Raw genomic sequence first — 9,126 nt, 5'->3', positions numbered from 1 at the left:
TGGTAGGAACGCCCTCGGGAAAGACAAAGTCAGGCGATATCGGTGCGCAATGTCCGACATTCTCTGGATTTTGCAAATGAATAAGTATAATTTCTGCATCCTCGATTTAATGTTTAATGTGATTAGAAGAGTGGGAAAGAGCTTAGCGCCTCTTCCCGTATTGATCACTAAGATCATGCTCTCCTTTAGAGCTGTTGTAAAATCTGCTCCTATTAAGATCAAAGTGCATTCTAATGCAAGTATCTATACGGATTGCATCCAAGAGACTTGGCCGTTGTCTGAAGAAAATGTGGTTGAGTCGGAGGATGAAAGGGAGGATATGACATGTCTGGATGACGATGCATTAGATAGTTGTAGTTCTAATTTAGAACGCACGCAAGTGTTGCAAACTGCCTTGCGTTGCGTTTATGGTATTTGTGAAAATATCCGAGATAGATAGATTGTAGTTCGAAATAAGCATACGAACCTTCAGACGAGACTTGAAATGCTCGTAAGGGGTCAGGACGATATCTTGTCTAACTTGGAGACTATCCACCAAAGATCACCAAGCCCGGTGCGCGATTACTTCGGGATCTGAGATGGAAGCCGCAGGCGCTTGTTCGAATAGAGATGCTATGGCGACGCCACCGTGGAGGATTCTGTTTTAGCAGAGTCTGAAAGGCATGAGCGTCGTCGCCGAAGGACAGATGGTTCAAGCCATTCTCCATCCCAGGGCCAATCTCCATCTCAGGGTCCATCTTCATCACATAACTAGGTGTTCACCATCAGTTTGTGTTTGCTGTTATTTCATGATTTTGTTTTATTAGTTGGATTTTAATTCAGTTGTTAAATTTAAATATTAAGGTGTTTGTTTTATGTTGTTTGGTTTTAAATTTTTGTTTTAATATAATTGGTTATTTTTGAGTTCTGCTTGTTTTTATCATTAATCCCACCTTCCCGATTTGTTTGGGGGTGGTAGTATTTATACCGAGCATAATTCGTTATATGATCATCTGCTGTAAAGTTGTCTTGGAGGAAAGGTTGAGAATTTGGCCGATATCGGCATATCTTTGATTTGTGTGGTGGTAGCATGAAATCTAGGAGAGTTTAGAAGTTACTATTCTAAATCCAGTATGAAAGATACCAGGATTTTTAGAAAATCAAGAAGATGGTTTGTTTCCGTTTTCGGGTTTGGAATTTTTCTATTTCCGGAAATTGCCTTAAAATAATTTGGGAACTTGCCGATTCATTTTGGAAGCTCAGAACCTATTTAAACTCCCTTCATTCTACACTAACAAATCACACTACACCCCACCATCATCCCGCACCTTTCACTCCAAGCTTTTCCTTCTTTTTCCTCTAAACTTTTTCAAGTTTTCACGACGCCGGCTGCTGCTTCGTTAGACAAGATTTTGCACCCCAGTAAACTTTCAGCAAGTTTACTCAGAGCGCGACCCGCACCCTCCTTGGTAGCGACTGGCAAAGAAGACTAATTCCAAAACCCACGAGCGACCCGGCGCTTCAAAGCGAAGCGCCCAGCTCCTGCCATCTGTAAACACGGAAATTCCAATTTTCTGAGGGTCATTCCAGGATTTTTGGAACTGTTCAAAGAGTCGTTGAGATGACATCTCCTATAGTCATACCTGAATAGTCTTTTGAAGACGTGTTGGGAACCGAGACCTATGGACAGTGGTTACGACACAGGATCCTGCAGTTAGGATGGCGTCATCTACTGGTAAGTGATGACGATTCATATTCACCACAACTTACTACTTATTTCTACGACCATGTTAAATTCTATTGTAATCAGGATGGAGAACAAGAATTCTCCGTCGTAGTCGATGACACGACACATAAATTCAATAAAAATGTGGTAGCTTTAATTTCAGGATTACCAATACCTGATCCTGTTCACACATGGGCATATATGACCGATAATGCATACCATTATGATTATACATATTTCCATGAGTATTATGGGGGAGGGGTATTTCGAGTAATGGACCGGGGGCGATATAGCATTGCCCTTGGTAGCATTTCCTTAAACGTAGGCACCACCATGTTATTCATTCTGATGAATATTTTGGGGAATGGCGGTTCATTTCTACAAAACAAGCGATCTTGCTGGTGACATTTTCCTCGCTTTAAATTTGAGGGGCGTTACCGATATGACATTCCCCGAGTTTTAGTCGCTAGTCTTAAGAGAGCCCAAAGCATGAGGCGTAAGTATCTTCTTATGCCTGTTTTGGTAAGCCGCATCATGCGTAGTTGTTTACCTGTATTATGTGCACAATTCACAGATTGGAAAAGGGTTGAAGTCATGAGACCCACCAATTGGGTGGTTCGCTCATTGCGAATAATGACTTGGCCGGGATGGCAGGTGCAGCCTCATTTGGTCGCCCCGTACATCCCATCAGACATAATAACACTTAACAGGTTAGCATTAGTAGATGATAAATGGTGGCAAGCTTGGTAAGTTATAATGGACTGGCAGGATGCGAAGGAACCTCATCTCTTTAATGAGGATGAGGATGTTTAAGCGGGAGATAAGGTAAGTTTTTAAGTTTTGTTATTGTCTGCTTATGTCCCAAGCAATTTAATTCTGTTAACCCCATAATGGGTGGAACTCTTATAGAGTTGCGTCAGTATTTTTATTTCCTATATTAGTATGTTCTAACCTTGTTTTTTGCGATGTTCCGAATTTCACGCGTTTCCATGGTATTTTTCTACCCTCTTTATTTAAATGCTTTGAGGACAAAGCATGCTTCTTGTTTGGAGGGGGCATAGAAACACGTGTAATTAAGGCATCTGTTAGGATATAGATATGTATAATATGCATTTGTTTTCAAGTTAAAATTTTCAAAAATATAAATAAATAAGTTTATGCTATACACTTAGGAATATTGGTATTGTTTTCTTTCTCTATGCTCTTAACAATCTAGAAGTCTCCAATGAAGCTTTTGCATCGAGAATAATTGTTAGAAACTTAGGTTAATATGTAGGTAATAATCTTTGCATCTATCTATAAATATATTACATGAATATCTAGGATTGTTAGCAGTAAGTTTATGAAATCTAGGCTAGAGTACTTATTCTACAAATCCTGTGAGAATATAGCCTAAAGCCTTATATGAAATAAAACATTTGAGAAATGACACAAGGGAGAAGTAAAATCCGGATAGAGAAATCACACGTCCACTTGCTTGATCACTATGCCGTATCCTAAGTGAGAATTTAGGCCCTCTTTGGATCGATATAGCCAGAAATTCAAACCTATGAATTATTTTCCGCTAGTCGCCCCTCTGAGCCTTTCTTTAGCCTTTCATAACCCACAAATCCTTTACCCTATTACAAAAACAAAACAAAATAAAAAAAAAAAAAAAAAATCAACCTACCCAATTTAGAATAAGTCTGAGAATAGAATGAGGAAGAAAGAATAAGAGAAAAACCGGTGTAAACAAAAGTTAGTTAATTGCTTCAGAAAAGAAGTTTCCATCCAAAGAAAAGAAAAATAAAAATAGAAATAAAATAAAAACTCCAAAAAAATAGAATAAAAGGAGTTGAAAGCCAAAGAAAAAGAAAAAAAATATGGCTAAGGATGGAAACAAAGTGTAGAAGCAAAAGTAAATAACAAGGTTTTCTCTAAGTTACATTATATGAAGACTCTACTATCTCAGACTTGTCCTTTTGAATATCCATTTCTTTCCTTCTTAAACCATCTCCTAATCCCATGACACCTAATAAAGACCTCTAGCTCAATTAGGAATATGTTAGTGTGATAGTAAGTGGCGGATGTGTTTGATCGACCCCGCTTCCTTGTTGTCATTGAGATTGTAAGGTAAAGTGTGCCCACTACTACACCTTTGGATTAGCTTAAACTTGAGCGGAAAAATCAGAGTGGTTTTTGTCTTGACATTTATGTGAGGACCTACTTAAGGACGCTATTCCGAGTTTTCATAAACGAACTTGCTAGGCATTTCATAGTATTACTCATAGTATATATATTTGTATCATAGATGATTGATTATTATGCATATATTAGTTCAGGTTTTTGACTTGGTTATTCTTATTCAATTGCTAGTGAGATGTATAGATAGTTGAGACATGAATGAGGAAACAATAGTTTTATTTCTTAGTCGTTGTAGTATAGATGAAGTTTGTGAGTACCTTCACTGGAAAACTCTCACGAGGTTATAACTTCGTCCACTAGGGAATTCCTAGTGGTTTAAAGGCCTTGTTGCATATATGGTCAATGCAATCACACTCAAACGAGAGTAGTTAGAACTCCATTTTTGGTCACTTATTCTAATTTCTCATCTTTTCTTGAGGACAAGCAAAATGCTGTTTGGGGGTGGTTTGATAAGAGCCCAAAACTGTAGTTTTAACCCTGTAACAGTCATACTATTAGACCAATTATGTGAGTAATAATTAAGAGTTAACACTGATTACGTGTTTTTATTCATTTCAGGCTTCAAAGTCCATTATGTGCAGAAATGTGCCACTTTAGTGAGATAAAGGAGCAAAGGTCGGTTACTAAGGAGTTCTGTGATTAAAGGCCAAGATTCAAGAAGACAAAGCCTTTCTAAAGCCCGGTCAAAAGCTGAAAAGTCGACGCGGGCAGAAACAACACTCAAAGTCAGCAGAACTTCCGAAGGCCGTATCTTTGGACTCAGACCTCGGAATTGGGCCTACCTTATGTCAAAACGACCGGCTTGGAAAGAGATTTCCAATGGTCTAAGCCTTGACCCAATCAAAGGAGCAGAAGTAGACGAAAATTCTGTTGAATCCAACTGCAGCTGAAGAGGCCTTTTTGTACTGAAAGAATTGGGTTTTGGGCCTGATTCTCTGGCCCAAAACATGGCTCCAAACCCATGCAAGATTTTTGGATCTGAAAGTATAAAAACCAAAGCTTAAATCTTTGTTATGGGTAGCTAGTTAGACCTAAAAATAGAGATTAATTCTAGATCTAGTTTTCAGTAGATTAATTAAGTTTAGTTCCATTTTCAATTCTTGTTTTAGATTAAGTCTTTAAATCATTGTTCTTGATTGATTAGATAAATAAAATAGTTATTTTGTCAATTTCGATTTTTGTCATTTCAATTTATAGATCTAGTTTTAATTCTTGTTGATTATCATTTCGTAGTTTAAATAGATTGAAACATTGTTAGTTAATTTAGTTAAGTTAGAATTTTAATATGATGTGTAGTTATAATTCAATGGGAAATGATGGGTTGATGACTCAAGGCTAAAACCTCCATTAGAGGGGTTGATGAAGCTTTGATGAAAACTTAATTGTATAGTGTAGAGTCGTTGTAAAATATATTCCACTCTAGAAGGTCGTGATTAGCCATGAGAATGGGTGGACGACCTCACATGCTAGTTAGTATTTGGTAGAAATGCCATGAACACTAGGGATTAGAACTCGAATTTCTTGCCGTAAGAACGTAAGAATCGAGATACAAGAATATATGCTAGGTTATTAAGTTGGATTCGAGGTGGAATCAATTCCCCTCTAATTCTTTATCTAGATTCAAAAATAATCATATTTCCATAGCATTCGTAGTTTAAATTCAACATAATCAATTTCATATTGTATCGTAGTATAACACCATTCGTAAAGCTCTCATTAGACTTAAGACCGATTAATTAGACATAGAAAACATTCCATGCTAGAGAACTAGGAGTGGAACGAATTTGTTACTCCACTCTATTTCGATAGAATTGTGAGTGGAAAACTTTGATAAGCAATCTAGCATCGTGAATAGTTTTAGTTTACTTACGTTTTGAGTTTTATCGTTCATTTCGTAGGTAAATTATATTTTTTATCGTTTATCAAGTACCTTCTCTGGAAAACTCTCACGAGGCTATAAATCGTCCACTATGGAATTTGTAGCGGTTTAAGGCCTTGTTGCATATGGTCAATGCAATCGCACTCAGCGAAACGAGATTAGTTAAAATTCCATTTTTGGTCACTTATATTAATTTCTCATATTTGTTTGAGGACAAGAAAAATGCTGTTTGAGGGTGGTTTGATAAGAGCCCAAAACTACAGTTTTAACCCCTTAATAATATTACATTTAGACCAATTATGTGTATAATAAATAAGAGTTAGTACTGTTTACGTTCTTTTGTGTATTTCAGGTATTTTTTTTCCCAAATAGGCTAAGGTTAGGCAGACCCTCACTTGTATTAAAAACAAGAACTTCTTACATAGACAAGTCCACTGGCATCCTCCTTTACATGGGCTTATAAATCTTTAACTAGAGAATGCCCAAATTGGACCGTACAAATGCTATTTTCCTTTGCTAGAAACATGCCCATGAACAACCAACCTAGCCAAGCCCAAAGACTAAACAGAAACCAAACCTTCATGTCTATCGGCCCAACATGATTCAGGCCCAAGATAAGAGGATGGATTTGGGCGACCCGAACTCCACCATCTCTACCAGCCTGCAAGCACCAGCGCCTAAGGCGTTGTCTTCCCCATCGCTAGGCAATGAAATTTCCAATTCAAAGTTCTGTTACCAGCTCCTCTCATAAAAAACCCACAAACAACTATCATAACAAAATTCATCAGCCAAGAAAACCAATTACAATCCCAATCGATCTACTTCTGCCCATAGAGAATAGTTGTTAGAAGTGCAACCCTTATCTTCTATCGCCCCCCCTTGTTTCCAGCCAAACACAATTTTGAATCAAGTCCCAAACTTTACTAGTTCTCACCCGAGATCCAATCTTTGCTTAGCTCAAACTCCAAGAACGACCACAATAATGGATCTACGCTTCGTCCCAACCCAAGCTCAGCAGGACTTCCACAAATCAAGATGGGTCAACCTATCCTCTCTACTCATGAACAAAGATCAATGAATAATTGTATCTGAACATACCTTATGAATGTTAATCTTAACAGGCTGTCGGCTAAATCGTGTTCCAACAAGATCAGCCAAGTCCAAGTTTTGTTATCTTCTGTGTGCGCTCTTGAGATTTCCAAGAGAGAGGTTAGACAACATATCTAGCCACTGAACGTTAGAGATGACACCGGTGGCTGGTAAGTAGGGTCAGTAGTAGTAGTAGTAGGTACGACCAAAATTGTTGAGAGACTACAAAGTACAAAAAGTTTAATATGTGAAGACCAATATGTCACTTTTGTGAGATAAAGGAGTAAATGTTGGTTGCTAATAAGTTCTATGATTAAAGGCCAAGATTCAAAGAGAAAAAGCCTTTTTAAAGCTTGGTCAAAGCTAAAAAGTCAAAGTCAACGCCGGGCTGAAATAGAGCAGTAAAGTCAACAGAACTTCCGTAGGCCATATCTTTGGACTCAGACCTCGGAATTGGGCCGATTATATGTCAAAATGACTGGCTCGGAAAGAGCATTCTAATGGTCTAAACCTTAACCCAATCAAAGGTGCATAAGTTGACAAAAAGGCTGTTAAAGTAATTTAAAGCAGAGAAACCCTTTTTGAACTTAAGTAATTAGGTTTTAGGCTTGAATTAAGAGCCCAAAACATGACTCCAAAACCTATGCACGAAATTGTAAATCTAGCCCTCTCCTATATAAAGAGGACTAAGGCCAAACTCTTACTCTACCTTAGAATACTTAATTTTAGTTTTTAGAATAATTCAACCTAGGAACTTAGATTATGTAAACTTAGACTTAGACCTAGGTTTTAATTCATATAACTCTTTCATTAGTTTTAAGTTAGTTGATTATTCAATATTTAGTCTTTAATATAGTTTCAATTTTTAAACTTTCTTCTATTAGATTAATAAAATCCAAGTTATTGTTCTTCATTATATCTTCTTCTTATTTCTATATTAATGATAGTCTAATGACTTCTAGCTAAACCTCCATTAGAGGGGTTTGATGAAGCTTTAATGAAAACTTGATGTGTTAGTTAGAATTATTGCATTTAAGAGTTTCACTCTAGTAGGTTAGTTGATTCGCCATGAGAATGGGTTGAACTTTCTCACATGCTAATTATTAGTTAGTAGAGATTGCCATGAATAATTTGGGATCAATTACTTAATCTTTATTGGTTAGGATTGCAATAATCTACATTAGAATATTATGATTTATCTAAGTGGAATCAAATTCCCCTAATCCCTTCTCCATATTCACATCTTAATATTTAATTGCCATAGTACAAGTTAGAACATTTTAATTAGTTCAATTGCCATATTAGTATAATTACAATCTATTACTTTCATTAGTTTTGTTAGAATCGATTAAACTAGCGAAACTTACTTCTAAATAAACTAAGAGTGGAACGAATTCTCTACTCTGCATATTTCACGATAACCGGGAGTAGAACTTTGATTATAGCGCAGTAAATAGCTTTATTTTTACTTATTCATAGCATAACTAGCTAAGAGTAGGTAAAACTATTGTTTTACGGTTTATCAATGAGCTATGAACATTCTTTGAAAATATCATAATTGGACTATGAACAGTGATTGTTCATAGTTCGGGAGCTATGAACAATGAGTGTTCATAGTCCATATTGTACTTACTATGAACAATCAATGTTCATATTGTACTTACTATGAACATTGATTATATACTATTTGATTTCAAAAGCTAATTTATTTTTCATTCGAATATATTGATTCACTTAACTCGACTTGTATGCTTATTAATTAGATATGACAATGCAATGGACAAATGAGATGGACAGTGTTCTTAACAATACATTCCATAACAAGCTACTTCTAGGTAATAAGAATGAGAATGGATTTCTTCCAATAACAAAAGAGCATACAAGTGATCGACTTGACTATTAGTCATGTAACTTAGCAAATGAAGACCTTATAATGGATAACACACAATATTGCTAGTGTAACTATACAAAAAGGGTTTGAATGGGGTTATGACGAACAGAAGATCATAACTAGCAACGAGGTTTGGGATCAAACAATAGCATAAAATCCGAATATGGGAAAGTACAACTTTAAAATCTCAACTTGGTAGGGCTTTTCTTAATTCGGTCAACTTTGATCCCATTATTTTATAAACAATGATATATATGGAATTGATTCGGGATATAAATAGCAATAAAGTAAGCCATAAGTTTTACTCACTAGTGTAGTAGTAATGTATGGGTGTGATAAGAGCCCAAAACTGTAGTTTTAACCCTTTAACAGTCATAC

Source organism: Coptis chinensis, chromosome 1, assembly GCF_015680905.1.
Source record: "Coptis chinensis isolate HL-2020 chromosome 1, ASM1568090v1, whole genome shotgun sequence".
NCBI classification, from domain to species: Eukaryota; Viridiplantae; Streptophyta; class Magnoliopsida; order Ranunculales; family Ranunculaceae; genus Coptis; species Coptis chinensis.
This window is presented reverse-complemented; position numbering follows the sequence as displayed.